Source organism: Petaurus breviceps, unplaced genomic scaffold (assembly GCF_028583685.1).
Source record: "Petaurus breviceps papuanus isolate PSGF00001 unplaced genomic scaffold, PetGlider_PUasm1.0 180, whole genome shotgun sequence".
Classification (NCBI taxonomy): domain Eukaryota; kingdom Metazoa; phylum Chordata; class Mammalia; order Diprotodontia; family Petauridae; genus Petaurus; species Petaurus breviceps.
The window spans coordinates 3,627,373-3,642,770 of NW_027185782.1; the positions used below are offsets into that span (position 1 = coordinate 3,627,373).

Here is a 15,398-nt window from a genome sequence, read left to right on the forward strand (position 1 = left end):
GTAGTAGTAGTAGTAGTAGTAGTAGTAGTAGTAGTAGTAGTAGTAGTAGTAGTTTTAATACAACTCAGCTTTTATATTACGAAAAAAAGTTTGAGAATCGAGGCGCAAAGGCAATTGGACTGTGGCCATACTGCTGCAGAAAGCAAAAGCCAGAGAAATAGGGTTTTCCCATTTGCTCCAGGATCCTAAAATTGAGGGAGTATGCTTCTCTTCTAGAAATTACCGTTCACTTCAAAGATTTTAGTGGCTGAGGGCCGCGTCCCTCACTATATCATGCCAAATATAATACGTCACGAGTTTCGAGGACATTATGCAAATATGTCGTGAAGCTTGTTGGGAAAGCACTGTTTGAGAGTAAGAGCGAAGTGGAATTTGCCTTATTTCAATTCATTAAGGGGAAGAAACTGACAAAACCTCAGTTTTTAAAGTGCTAATTGGATTGACGGAAAAGTAGAGAAAGCGAAGAGTGATTCGTCATAAGCTGAATCAGACTCGAATTTTTCTGGGTTTGGCTACCAGGGGACGCTCTTTATCGTCAGTATGGTACATCCTTACCTGTTACTCCTTTTTTGGAGAACAGTAAATGATGATTGGAGCTTGCATGACACGTGATTAGTGTCTCTGCAGCAGCTTGGAGATGGCGACTAACTCCTTGTTGCTCCTTTCTGATTCATACTGACGATATTTTTTTCGCACTTTTTTTCACTGTTATCAGCAAAAAAAGATTCGCTACAAGTTAGCGTTTGAACTACTTTGGTACTTAAACTAACGTTTAGGTTGCAAGAATATTGCTTTTTGTGGCTTTGTTTAAACTAATAACCGCGTACTTAAACTGCAGGACTTGTTTTTAGGTTCCGTTTTTTATGGCGCACAAATTAAAAGATATTTTAAAATGTTTAGTATTCGTTAAAATGATTAAGATAATTTGGAAAGGGGTTAGTAGAGGCAGGGGCAAGAGAAAAAGCTGGAGGTGAAGTGCAGCATTTGGGTAACCTGAGTTAAAGTCAAGCCCCACTCTGTTCGTGCTCCTTGGCGAGAGCCTGTCCAAGGAAGCGGAGTTTGAGGCATCGGGGAAATTTTGTTTTTTAATCTATTGTGTTCAATAGACTTGTCACTTAAGGGTTTCAGAGAAGAGGCAGGAAGCAATGGCGGGGTCCACTCCCCTCCTGAGGTTTTTTCTTTCCTTCATTTTTTGCCTTCTTTCTCTTCCTTATTTTTCTCGCACACACTTTCCCTCTCCCTCCGCAATTCCTTTAAGGCGAGAAAAGTTTATGTACATTGTAAAATTGTTGCATTAGGAAAGATTAAGGGGGAAAAAAGTCACTGGAAATAAGTCATGCTGAAAGTGAGTCGTATTAATGCACCAGTTCAGCTGTAGCTTACAGTAGCAGAGTGGCGCAGCGGAAGCGTGCTGGGCCCATAACCCAGAGGTCGATGGATCGAAACCATCCTCTGCTAGTAATTTTTTTCTCCCTGTTTTTAACCGCTGGGAAGAGGATCGGAAGCACAAAGAAAGAGGTGTTTCCCGGTCTTTTGATGTGTTCCGATTTTGCCTTTTTTTTCTGCCACTGCGCACTGTAGGGTTACTATTTACAAAAGTGTATCAGTAGGCTTCGAGAGAGGAAAAAACCCGAAAACCACGGAAAATATTTTTAACCTAGAATTTTCAAGTTTTTTCAAAAATTTCTAAAAATAAAACAACTTTCTTTACTCTTCATCCTGATCTTCCCCTCGTACAGCCTTTAAAAATAATAAAGTGTCGGTTTATGCAGAGTATGTATTAGAATAGAAAATGAAAGCCATAGAATAGATCAAAATTCAAAAAAGGATAGCACGAGAAAAAGAATACATATTAACAGCACATTAACATATTAACTTACCTCCTGGATTTGTCCAGCAGAGTGGCGCAGCGGAAGCGTGCTGGGCCCATAACCCAGAGGTCGATGGATCGAAACCATCCTCTGCTAAGGAGTTGCGTTTTACAATTCAGCAACACAATAGAATACATTCACTTAATAGAACAAAGGCGCTACTGCCAATAAGGACGTTATTCCTTTCAGCTACTGTATTTACTGCTGCTAAGTAAAGCAGGGAAAGGGCGGAGAGAAAGAAATGACGAACCTCAGCGCTAAAGGAAAACAAAGGGGAGAGAGTAACGGAAGCCGAAAGAAGGGCTGAGGCCTTTAAGTGAATTCAGCGTCTAGCTGGGAGAGAAAAGCACAGGCTTAAGAGAGGAGGCCAGAAACAGTAACATAAGGAATTTTCCTCCTAAGCCCAGAGGTAGGGGGAAGCAGAAAGGCTCTGAAGGGTGTGGGCTGTGTACTGACCTTGGTACTTTGGGCCCTCTTTTTGCTTACAGAAACATTTTGGAGCTCCTCTTCCTATTTGCAAGGGTCAGGGGCCAGACAGTGGGCTCCCACCTCCCATCTTGAGAGGAGGGCAGAGAACAGTTTTTAAAGGATAAAATGAATTCTGTTCCAAATACCCCACCCAGTCTTTACCTCGGTAAAGTTTGAATAATGAATTAAGCAGGCTCCACATCCATTCCATTGTCAAGAGGGGAATCTTCACTCCAGTTAAACTATTTAAGACAACCAAGTGTCAGATGAAGAAGAGTTTCAGAATCTGAAAAGTCCTCATCGTGGGGCATAGCAGAAGGAAAGGGATTTATTCTCTCCTAAAGGGACTGACTGCAAAACTTCCTTCTCATCCTCTTGTCCTATGGGTCGGCTCCCACCACTGGACTGAAACTGACTGAGCCCAGGGCATCTATAATCTCTTGCTAAATGCAATGACCTTTTCTCAATCCTTATACTTCCTGACCTCGCAGCAGAATTTTATATTCTCCTTGATGTTTTTTCATCTCTGGGTTTTCGTGACACTGCTGGAATATGGTTTTCTTCTTGTTGGACAGTTCCTTCTTAGTCACCTTGGAAGGCCGATTATTCCTATGCCCCCAAGTTTCTGCCCAGGGCCCTCCTCCTCTCTGTATACTCTCTTGGTGACCATGTCAGTTCCCATATATTTAACTGTCTCGGTGTGGATGGTTTCCCAAACTACATATTACTGTCCTCCTCTCTCCTCTCATTCATCTCCAACTGTCTTTATCTCTACCTGGATGTTCCATAAGCATCTCAGACTCAATTTGTCCAAAACAGAGCTCATTATCTCACCTCCTAAACACATCCTCTCGACAACTAGGAGTCACAATTGATTTTTTAAAATTAAATTTAAAATTCATCCTTGATTCCTCATTCTCTTTCATCCCCTTCACATCCAATCAGTTGTCAAGTCTTGTCCATTTCATTCCATTGACATCTCACCTCCACCCCCTTCTTTCTCCCTCTACCAGAGTTGGGGCCTTTATCTTCTTTCATCTGGACTATTGCAAATACTTCCTATTTAATGTTAATAGTAACAATAGGAATAGTTAGTTTTTATGTAGTACTATAAGGTTTATAACTCACTTTACAAATATTGTCTCATTTGATAGTATCCTACAGTCATTTTCTCCTCTTTCTGATTTGCACAGTTGACAAAGTGACAGGCTTAGATCAAAGGTCTGACCTTTGGATTTGATCACTCCCATCTTCAAGAAGCTTCAACATCCTCCCTTCCAAAGACTTGGGACAAAATGTAAACTCCTGTTTGGTATTCCAAATACTCTATAATTTGACTTCAGCTTACCTTTCTAGGATAGTTATTCTGCCTCAAACAATTTACACTCCTGCAAATGGGTGGGCCCAACTACTGACTTATTTCAACAGTGTCCCACATCCCATGAATGTGCCTTTGTGCAGGCTGTCTCTCATGCTTAGGGTAAACTCCTTTCTCATCTCTGCCTCCTGGAATTCTTAGATCCCTCAATGCTAAGCTAAAATGCTACCTGTTTCCAAGGGCCTTTCCTCATTTTCTCAGTTGTAAATGCCACCTTCTCCTATCTCATCATTGTGAATTTGTTTTGTATATATCCTAAATGTACTGATGCATGATTAAAGTGCAACCCTCCCCACTAGAATTCAGTTATTCAATAATTAATAAACATTTCTTAAGAGCCTACTGTGTGCTAGGTGTTTTCCTGAGCACTGGGGAAACAAAACCAGAACAAAATAAAAAAGACAGTCCTGGCTCTCAGGAAGCTTACAGTCAAATGCAGGAAGACAACCTAGGGGGAAAAAAAGCTTAAAATGGGGTGAGGAGGAAGGGAGGAAATAGTTGAAAAGTTACGGAGAGTGTCTGGGTAGGAAATGGAAAGATGGCTGTCCTGGGCTCCTTCCTTAAATGGAGGTATGGAGCTCATTGCTCTGACCTCCAGTTAGAGGGGCAGAGGGTACTGTGGAGTCAGGTACTAAGGCAGAGTTGATCTTGCAGGATAATGAAGTTTCTCTGAGATTCCTATGTGCATGGTAGAGAAGTCAAAAGAGTGCAGCCATTTGGGAAATAAAATTCCTTGAGGGTAGGGACTATCTGTATTAGCAAGCACCCTAACATACCCAGGATGGCTTGCTAGCACAGGTTCTTTGATCTGCTTTTCTAAAGGAAAGACAGCTTCAAAGGGGTCAACAATCTTACTTTAATTAAACATATGTAAGTCCTTCTCTAGTTCAGGGGAAAGGACAACACCCTGAACATGGAGAAAATATGAGCAGAGAAACATAGAGAAATTAGGCCAGAGATCCAATAGACAGGGCTCCAATTGCCTAAAGAAAGTAATAGATATATAATCACCAGACCAGGGGGCACCAACATCTGGGTTCTCAAATCCAGGGGTGCCCCTTAACACTGGCTACTGAGTGTCATCTGACAAAATCACAAAGAAACATTCTTCCCATGAGTGAACCCCAAAATAAAATACCAGCTTCCCAGTACATACAGTTTTCAACTAACAGACTCAGAGGCAGAAGGCATCACAATCTATGTGATTCAACACATCTGTGAATTACCAGCATTCAAAGGACATTGATCCTTCAGATGTTTACAATTTAGCATGAGCCTGGGAAACTGAACTCCAGAAAGAAAAACAACAAAAACCCCACCTTGCTTGTGCTTATACCATCTCACTTTTATACTGGTATTCTTATAATCCAGTCCACTACCTGACACATTCTCAGTCTTTTCAGTTATGTCTGACTCTTCATTAAACCATTTAGGATTTTCTTGACAAAGATCTGGATTAGTTTGCTGCTTTCTTCTCTGGTTCATTTTACAGGTGAGGAAACTGAGGCAAACTGGATTAAGTGGCTTGTCCAGGATCACACGACTAATTAGCATTTGAGGCCAGATTTGACCTCATGGAAATGAATCTTCCTGACTCTAGGGCTGGCACTTTATCCATTACACCTCCTAGCCGCTCTTATCTGTCGCATAGTAGGTTCTTTTTTTTAATTCAATTTTTAATTTATTAATTTGTTTGTTTCCTTTTAGTTTACAGGATTCAATTCCACAATTCCTTGAATTTCACATTTTGTCTCCCTCCTTCCCCTCCCCCCCCATGGCGTCTTATAATCAAGTATAGGATCTGTAAATACTTTCACATTATACAATGGTCAGGTTATAAGGATGGATTATACCAGCTGGAATGAAAAATGGTAAAGAGGACATAAAATCAAATAAGAGAACAAAAAAGATCAGGTATTTTGCTTCCACCTGGATATAAATTTAGTTCTTTCTAGTTCTTTCTCTGGATGCACGTTTTTCTCTCCATCATGCGTCTTTTGGGATTGACTTATATCCCTGCATTGTTGAGAAGAGTCCGGTCTATCAAAGTTGGTCATCACACATACGTTGTGTCTGTAATTGTGTACAAATTCCTCCTGGTTCTACTCTTCTCACTCAGCATCAGTTCTTTTAAGCCTCTCCAGGTAAATATGAAGACCGCCTGCTCCCCGTTTCTTATAGCGCAATAATATTCCATAACATGCATATACCACAACTTGTTCAGCCATTCCCCAATTGATGGACACCCCCTTAATTTCCAATTCTTTGCCACAACAAAAAGAGCTGCTATAAACATTTTTGTACATATGGGTCTTTCTCCCATTTCTATGATCTCTTTGGGATATAACCCTAGGAGTGGTATTACTGGATCAAAGGGTATGAAAGTATTTATAGCCCTTTTGGGCATAGTTCCAGATTGCTTTCCAGAAAGGCTGGATCAGTTCACAACTCCACCAACAATGCATTAGTGTTCCAGTTTGCCCACATCCTCTCCAGCATTTGTCATTTTCCTGTTTTGTCATCTTAGCCAATCTAACTGGTGAGATGTGGTACCTCAGAGTTGTTTTGATTTGCATTTCTCTAATCAATAGTGAGTTAGAGCATTTCTTCATGTGCTTATAGATAGCTTTAATTTCTTTCTCCGAAAACTGCCTGTTCATATCCTTTGACCATTTATCAATTGGGGAATGACTTGTATTCTTATAAATTTGACTCAGTTCTCTGTATATTTTAGAGATGAGTCCTTTGTCAGAGACATAGGTTGTAAAGATTCTTTCCCAATTTCCCACCTCCCTCCTAAACTTGGTTACATTGGCTTTATTTGAGTAGGTTCTTAATAAATGCCTTTTGGTTGACTGATTGAAAAAGGAATGTCAGAACTAATCTTGGTAGTTACAGAGTAGAAAGACACTAGGCCAAACCCTCTCTTAGTAGGGAGAATAGGAGAGGGAGACAAAGTAATTGGTCAAGAAACCCAGGGATATTTTTATCTGTACTCTATGTCCATATCCTCTCTGCAGTTTCCATTCAAGGCTCCATTTTGGATCCTTCTGTATCCAAGTTCTTTGCCTAAATGTGGGAAACTGCTTGAGCAGTTCTATCAGGCTCTGTCTGGTACCTTTCATTCATCCATCTGAATAGAATTTCCCCTTTTGCTGATCATGACAGTGAAATCCCAAAGCCTCAGGCCTAGATCACCTAGATCATTGATTCCAGAGAAAGAATGGAGACCCATGTCTTACTGTTCAAACCAAAAGCTTTGCTCACTTGTCCAAGGAGACTCTACTATAAACCCAGTTATACAAATTGCTAAACTGGTTGTTGAGGACTGGGGTGGGGAAACCCCCCAAATTCCACTACCCATTGATTCTTCTGAATTAAGTCTGATGGGATCCAAGAGATCTTTTGGCCTTGGTCTTAGCTTGCAAGCAAAGGAGAGCCCTCAAAATGCATATCTACAGTTTTACTCTACATCAGCGGTTTTTAAACTAGTGTTTATGAATGTGTTTTTTAAATGATTTGATATCAGAAACTCAATGTAATTTATTTCTTTTGTTATAAGTATTTTAATTCTATGTATTTAAAAACATTTTTTTTCTGAGAAAGGGGCCATGGGTTTTAACAGACTGACCACAATACAAAAAAGGTTAAGTATCTTTGCTTTAGAGAGAGAGGTATTTAAGGGGAACTCTCAAAATATAAACTATAGGGGGATTCTTGGCTCAAGAATGAACACTTTAACCTAATAGAAATTGGAATACCATATATGTGGACCCTGGTTCATCATACAAGACCACAGAAAACTATCAATAATGGCATCTTATAATAATAAAAATAATCCTTAACACTAGAAATAGAAAGCACCAATTTTTCTTATCAAGTGTTTGGCGTTACATTACCTTAGTTGGGCATGAGGAGAAAAGAGGAGAGAAAGAAGAAAGAAAAGGAGGAAAGGGGAGGGGAGGCAGCCCTTTGACAAGGGTCAGAGATCCAGAAGCCCTGTAATCTACTTGTCAAATGAAGCCCCATGCTCAGCCAAATAACCATTTTCTTGGAAATGATTCAATGTCCACTCAAATGGAAAACTTTAACTTCATGTAATGCCTTTCTATATTTAAAAGCTCTGCCAGCAGAAATCAGTTGGAAAGGGTCAGGAGAGAGGGAGGGGTATCTGATATTGCTCTTTGAATAGTGTTTCATTCCTCAGGTGCCATAGCTTCAAATCAGGATTAGACAAATAACTTTCTCTATGGGCCTGGAAACTTTGTGGGGAGCTTCTTCACTACTGACTGCATAAGGAGATATACTTTGATAAAGGAACTGAAGCTCTAATCCAGAGGAGAACCCTTGAGGTCCTCAAGCATGGCCGTTTGACTGAATCCAAGTTTAGTTTAGATTCAGTCAAAGGACTGCACTTGAGGATCTAAAGGGCCACATGTGGCCTTGAGGCTGAAGGTTCCCCAATCTTTGATTACACCAAAGGCCAAAGAGTCCTATAGTACCAGAGAGCTGAAAAGTCTCATTCCCTACATGGGAGAATCATTTCAATTCAGTGGGTCTCAGCAAAGGAGCCAGGCCCAGAGTTTTGTTTTGACATAACACTCAAAAGAAAGGGACAGTCCAGTCTCTAATCACAACAGTCTAAAATCTAGGAATGGAATAAGAAATGAGCATAAACAAACTACAAGTATGGATATAATTCAGGGAACAGAAGTCAGACAGAGAGGGATGAAAGGTTTTCCTCTATTTGGGAATGGGAATGCCGGAGGAAAAATCTCCAAAAAGGTGGGCTTTGAACCTCAAGGAAAGAGAAGCATGCTCAGAGACAGGGGGATAGGGGGAGTCATTAGAGGCGTGGGCAACGTATGAATCGATCTGTACAGACCAAGTAGCCAGGTCAGGGGCACTAGACTTTGGAGAGCAAGAAAAGCAAGCCCACAGAGAGGAGGTTGGAAAGGGAGCTAGATCCTTTTTATTTTTTGAACTTAATTTTTTTTATGAACAAAAATTTATTTCCTTTCTCTTTTCCCCTCCCCCAATTAAAAGTAAAACAAAACCCTCAAAACAAATATGAAGAACCAAGCAAAACCAAATTCTCTGACTGGCCTGGAGTCTGTCTGTCTTCACTCTGTTCCTCAAAAGATGAGCCCTGGATTTCTGGTGAGTAGATAAACTGAAGAAGTCATTTCTAAGATGCTAAACCTGATTCTGTCCCCAAGTTTCCTCCCAAAGCAGAAGCCATAGAATGTGGGAGATAATCCAGAGATCTCTGAGAAGAAAGAAAAAAAAAGACACGATTTAATGCAAAGTTATTTACAAAATACAGCACAATCTAGAAATTCTTTGATAGTTGAAAAAAGAGGCTTGTCACTCAAAGTCTTCGCTTGAAAACAAAGAAACAAAAGCCTTCTTAGTGCAGTAGGCAGCGAGTCAGTCTCATAATCTGAAGGTCCTGAATTCGAGCCTCAGAGAGGGTAAGGTATTTTTTCTTCAACCACTTCATGAGCGTTTCCTGTATAAAAACTACTACATCTTGGCTTTTCAGTTATCCAGCAAAGGAGAAAAAAAGAGAGTCTCGTGATCTCTGTAGAGAAATGCTCTCAAAGATGAAAAAGAATCTAATTAACAGTGTAATTAAGATTTTACATTCTCAATCCAAAAGGTGATACTGGGAAATTTACAGAGACCAAGCTTCATCCCAAAGAAGAGGGAGAAGACATTCCCACATCACTCCCAGGAGAGTCTGTCCACAAGTGTGGAATATTACATATATTGTCAAACTTTTTTCTATTTATTGATCGGTTTTTTATAATTGTCCATGCTTTTTAACTCTTTGTCCTTTCAAAATAATTATTATGAGAGGGAAAGGGGGAATAGTAGCGATACCAACAGTAAACACAAAATATGTCAATAAAATGAAAATCTAGAAGAATATATATTTTTAATATGGAAAAAATTACAAAGAATGAGCTTTTCTCCAAAGAAGAAATGCAAAGATTCCTAGACAATTCCTTTGCAAAGGATTGGGGAAGTGTGTGTAGCTAGGAAAGGGGAATAGTTCATAGATGTGGAATATTGCACATAATGTCAGATTTTATTTTGTGTACTGGATGGTTTTGCTTAATTTTTCTCTTCCTCTAATTTTTTGCTTTAAAAAATTCTTTGTTAGGGGCGGCCAGGTGGCTCAGTGAGTAAGAGCACTGGCCCCAGTGTTGGGATGACCTGGGGATCAAATCCGGGCTCCGATACTTAGCACCACACCCAGAAATAACTGGCCGTGTAACCTTGTGCAAGTTACTTAACCCCGATTGCTTAAAAAAAAATTCTTTGTTATAAGGGATAGTCTCTGGGAGGAAAGAAGGCCAGGAATTCAGAGGGAAATCTAGGGGATATGAAAATAAAACATAACAAGAAAATATTCTTTTAAAGCTGCCTTTGTTTTTTCTTTTCTTCCCCCAAACCAACGTCTTTTCTTTTGTCATAGCTGTAGTATCTTTCAAATTATGCCTTTATCATTTCTATGGGCCAACTGGTTCCCCTATTTAGTTATACAACACAGATTGGTGTTTCAGATTCATAGGCAATTTTTTTTCTTGAGAAAATCTGTGATATTACACTTTGACACACAGATATTTGTTTTCTTTGGTCCATCAAGCCAACTTCTAATCCATAGCAGTCTGTGAGTCACTAAGTGCCTACTATATGCCAGAGCCTAAGTGCTAAGTGCTAGGGATATAAAAGAGGCAAAAGACAATTCCTTCCCTTGAGAAGTTCACAATTTAATGGAGTAACCACCACTGATTTTTCTTACGATGAATTTTGTTAAGTATGAAATTCTGATTTGTTGGAGAAAATAAGTGTTGAAAGGTTTGAGAAGACATAGACCACTGGTGTGTAATTCCTGGCAAAATTCTAGCGCTTGTTTGTGAATACTGAAAAAGGGAAGGAAGTTATTATGTCTATGAGTCAGAATGGAATCATTAAGAACAGGACAAGGAAGCTTAACCTTATTATCTTTTAAAAAGTTATCTAATTTATTTTATTCTATTCATCTAGCAACATTATTCTGAGGATTCTTGCATCAAATTAAGGAGAGAACCAATGTCCAGTGTGGGATAAAATGAGGCAAAATAAATTTGCCTTATTCAACAAATTCTATGGGACTTCAGCAGTACAATGAGGTCCCTAGGCTTCCCAGTTTTCCAGTGTGGTCTGTGGACGTCTGTGGGCAATGTCGACCCACTGCTATTAATGGATGTTGTCATCTAATCATTGAAACTCTCGCTCCAAGGGCGCTTCTTTGAATGATCTCCTTCATAACAATGAAGGACATATATTCTGAGGTATGCTAGACAATCAAATCCCTGACCCTTATGTGACTGTGGGAACTTACTATTATCTTAAGGCTGGGCTCTCCAGTTCAAATACAGTTAATCTTAAACCTATTTTTCTCCACAAGCTGATACAAGCTTGACCTATGCATAATAAGGTTCCAAAAAGAGCTAAATCGGGCGGCTAGGTGTCGAAGTGAGCAGAGCTCCCTGGAGTCAGGAGGACCTGACTTCAAATCCCGCCTCAGACACTTAGCACAAAAACTAGCCATGTGACCTTGGGCAAGTCACTCAACCCCAATTGCCCTCCAAAAAGCAAATCATTGTCAGATGATATTCTTTCTTCACATCTCAACAATATTGTTCAATACTAGAGGCTGATGTAAATAGAGTAGATGTAATATAGCCTAATTTTTGTAGCATTTCTGGTACTGAGGAGGAAAGAAAGCAGAAGTAATATCAGAAAAGAACCTAATCTGGTGGTATTCCAGTCCAGGTTTCCAGGGAGCCAAGACGCTGGACTACGTGGAGCATAACTCAAAACTTTCAGGTGCTTATCTGAACTGTATTCAACATCCAAATACCTCTCAGTTCAGTTCCTAGCTCTAAAGAACACAAGTTGAGTAGTACATCCCTGCTTTCACCTGTTTGTCCTATCTTGAATCCCAAAATCAGTGTTCAATTGTTTTTCATTATGAAATTAAATGAAATTGCTTCCGTGTAGTTAAAAAATCCTTAAGACTTATCTGGAGTGTTAATACACATGATGAACTTTTGTACCCAATTCCTTTTTAAAAGTGAAAATGTTTATATATTTCCAGTTACATGTAATAATATTTTTAAACATTTTTTTAAGTTTCGTGTCCAAATTCTCTCCCCTCTCCCCTCCTTAAGAAGGCAAGCAATTTGACATAGATTATACATGTGCAACCATGCAAAACATTTTCCATATTAACCATACTATAAACAAAAACAGAGACCCCCACCCCCCCAAAAAAACCCAAAATAAAGTATTTTTTTAAAACATGCCTCAATCTTCATTCAGACTCCATCAGTTCTTTCTCTGGAGATAGATAGGATTTTTTCATCATAAATCCTGCAGAATTGTCTTGGAACACTGTATTGCTAAAAAGAGCTAAGTCATTCACAGTTGATTATCATACAATATTGCTGTTACAGTGTACAGTGTCCTCCTGGTTCTGCTCATTTTACTTTGCACCAGTTCATGTAATTCTTTCCAGGTTTTTCTAAAAGCGTTCTGCTCATCATTTCTTATAGTAAAATAGTATTCTATCACAATCATATCACACACTTGTTCAGCCATTCCCCAATTGATGGGAATTCCCTCAGTTTCCAATTCTTTGCCACCACGGAGTTGCTATAAATATTTTTAAATATATGGATCCTTTTCTTTTTTAAAAAATCTCTTTGGGAAACAGACCTAGTAGTGGTATTGCTGGGTCAAAGGATATGCAGTTTTATGGCTCTTTGGGCATAGTTCAAAATTACTTTCCAGAATTTTTGGATCAGTTATGAACTCCACCAAAGAATGCATTAATGTCCCAATTTCTCCACACACCCTCCAACATTTGTCATTTTTCTTTTCTGTTGTATTAGCCAATCTGATAGGTGTGGGATGATACCTTAGAGTTGTTTTAATTCCTTATTATCTTTTTTTTTTTTTTTAACAGAATCATTGGACTGGCAGAAAAAGCAGATGATAGGCAGCTAGGTGACAGTAGATGAAATCCTATTTCTGTTGAGGGCTCCATCAGCTTTCCAACTACTGTGGCTCCAGCCCTCACTATGTTTACTTCTTAATTGGGTCTCTCTGCTCTCTAATACAACCTTCACACAGCTGCCAAAAGTATCTTCCTAGTACATGTCTGACCAAGTCACTCTCCTGCTCAAGAAATTTCAGTCTCTCTATAGTCCACAGGATAAAAATACAAACTAGTATTTAGAGCTCTTCACAATCCATTACCTGTCTAACTTTCCAGATGTGCTGTCCATTATGCATTTATCCATACTTTCTGAGTCAGTCAAATTAGCTTCCTTGTTGTTTTCAGTGCTTGATGCTCCATTTCTTGTCTCTATGACTTTTCACAGGTTGAACTGTATACCTTTGGACAGATTCTACCCCATATCTTGAAAGTACTATCTTCTCGCCATGGCCAAGTTTTCTTTAGGGTTCAGATCATCTTTCACTTCCTAAGGGAAGCTATAATGGCAACCACACTGGCATACCCAGTACAGCTGCTAGAGAAGGTTTTTAGATCTGCTTTACTAGGAAAGATAGCTGTTTAAGGGGTCAACAATCTTTTTTATTTATATGCACTAGTTTGGGGGAAAATCAGCACCCTGAACTTCAGAGAAAATACAAGTAGAGAAATAAAGACCAACAGACAGGTCTCTGCCTGATTCAGTTATACACTTTACATACACCCCTGGATAGAAAAAGCCTTTGTATCTGAGCAGGTGGGGAACTCTGAACATTTGGCTACTCAGAATCTTGACCAGGGAATCACAAGATCCTTCTCATAAGCAAGTCCCCAAAGCAAAATGCCAACTCAGACTATATATACACTTCTCAGAGCCAGAAGGCATCTCAACCCTCAGTGAGCCTAATTAGATGCCTAATTAGAAATTAGCAAAAGGTGTGAAAGTCTTCCTGCAAGCAAGCCTCCCCTAAGCAAACTTCCTTTAATGGGCTCCAGGTGAGGTCTATTAATGGTGGAGAAGATCTTAAATCCCATTAACATTACAGAAGCCTTTGGCTGATTCCCTTAGCTGTTACTTCTCCATCCTCTTCTCCAAATTTTCACTTATATATTTAACTGTTTACATGCTGTGTTGCCCTCAATAGAGATCAAAGACTATTTTGTCATTATATCCCTAGAATCCAAAACAGTAAGCACTTGAGATGTCCTTGCTGGATTGGATTGGAAGGGGTGCCACAAATAGATCCAGGGAGTGAGAGTCTTCTCACCCAAATCAGGGATGAACTGATGATACCAGAGGGGGAGGAGAAGGAAGAAGTGGGCCAGGTGGCATCCTTCTCTAATCTATGAACTGCCTGGAGAAAATTAATGTTTTCCCTCTATGCCAGGGATTGGGAGCTGTCTGGGATGGTAAAGGCAGTTTCCTGAGGAAGGGGGCCATCTTTCAGGAGTGTCTCTGAAGATCTCGCCAACATTAAAAAAACAAACAAACAAAATCACTTGCTCCTTGAAAAGCCCAGAAACGAAGGTTTCTAAAGTGCATAGATAACAGCGGCCCATTTCTTTGTCTCTGTCATATGAAGTTTCAAATCCACGGTATGAATTTCATTACAAATGCTTCCATTACACTACATACAGGAAATTTTAAAAACTCCAGCTTGCCGAAACCCGGGATCGAACCAGGGACCTTTAGATCTTCAGTCTAACGCTCTCCCAACTGAGCTATTTCGGCTCAGGTAATTGAGCTAGCAACTCCATTTCCCCTCTAATTGACAATTCCACTTTTCATATCTAATTTCAGGTAGGAGCAAGGGGCTGAGCAGCAAAGTCCTAAATCCTAATCTACATTAATGTGAAAGAAAGAAGGAAAAAGACTTCATTCTTGTCCCAGGGGAGAAAATGTATGGTTTTGTCAATAAACAGTCTAATTCTGATCAGGAAGAAGGCAGGATCTGGTAGCTGTATCCCGTCATAGCTTCAGTTACCCTCAAATGCCTCAAGAGCCCTTGAAGACCTCAGGGCACTGATCCATTCTAGAAAGAAAGCAAAACTAATCACGAGACAACTTGGGTAGAATCCAACATTACATTTAATATGCTTCAGACAAATTTCATTTTCCATCTGCAGCTCTGCTTGGCTTCCACTCCAGGAAACAGCATGCTCTCATGCTGGGTACCCCTGGCAAACCCCTATCCCTAGCTTTTTAACTTTCTTTTTTTTTTTTTTTTATGTCATTTCCCCTCATTAGATTGTACACTCCTTGAGAGCAAGGCCTGACTTTCTTTTTCTTATTTGTGTTCCCAATGACTAGCATAATAACTACACATAGCAAGTCCTTAATGAATATTTATTGAATTGCATTAAATTTGCAACAACTCCTCCAAGTTTCCATTGTAAAGTAGACCCTGTATATGGAGGGTAAGTGGCATTCCTTCAGTATATTCTTCTTCCCACAGCTCCTGTGGGAACTGACCATTCCCATCTTTTTTTTTCCACCTGTGCCAAGCTATCTTGATATGAGATAAAACCTCAATTGAAAAAAAAAATACATGTTTTTCCATTACTGGTTTAGAGCATGTTTTTAGATAGATAGATAGATAGATAGATAGATAGATAGATAGATAGATAG

General features: G+C 39.6%; 4 non-coding genes across 4 annotated transcripts; 3 read left to right on the forward strand and 1 right to left on the reverse strand.

Annotated features, from left to right (window-relative positions):
• The first annotated feature begins 532 nt into the window (after nt 1-532).
• LOC138160320 (U8 small nucleolar RNA) lies at nt 533-670 on the forward strand. The gene has a single exon (XR_011168134.1). It is a non-coding gene; the product is annotated as a U8 small nucleolar RNA (small nucleolar RNA).
• A 716-nt stretch (nt 671-1,386) lies between these two features.
• TRNAM-CAU (transfer RNA methionine (anticodon CAU)) lies at nt 1,387-1,458 on the forward strand. The gene has a single exon. It is a non-coding gene; the product is annotated as a tRNA-Met (tRNA).
• A 437-nt stretch (nt 1,459-1,895) lies between these two features.
• TRNAM-CAU (transfer RNA methionine (anticodon CAU)) lies at nt 1,896-1,967 on the forward strand. Its single transcript has one exon. It is a non-coding gene; the product is annotated as a tRNA-Met (tRNA).
• Nucleotides 1,968-14,428: 12,461 nt separating this feature from the next.
• Nucleotides 14,429-14,501, reverse strand: TRNAF-GAA (transfer RNA phenylalanine (anticodon GAA)). The gene has a single exon. It is a non-coding gene; the product is annotated as a tRNA-Phe (tRNA).
• Nucleotides 14,502-15,398: the final 897 nt, after the last annotated feature.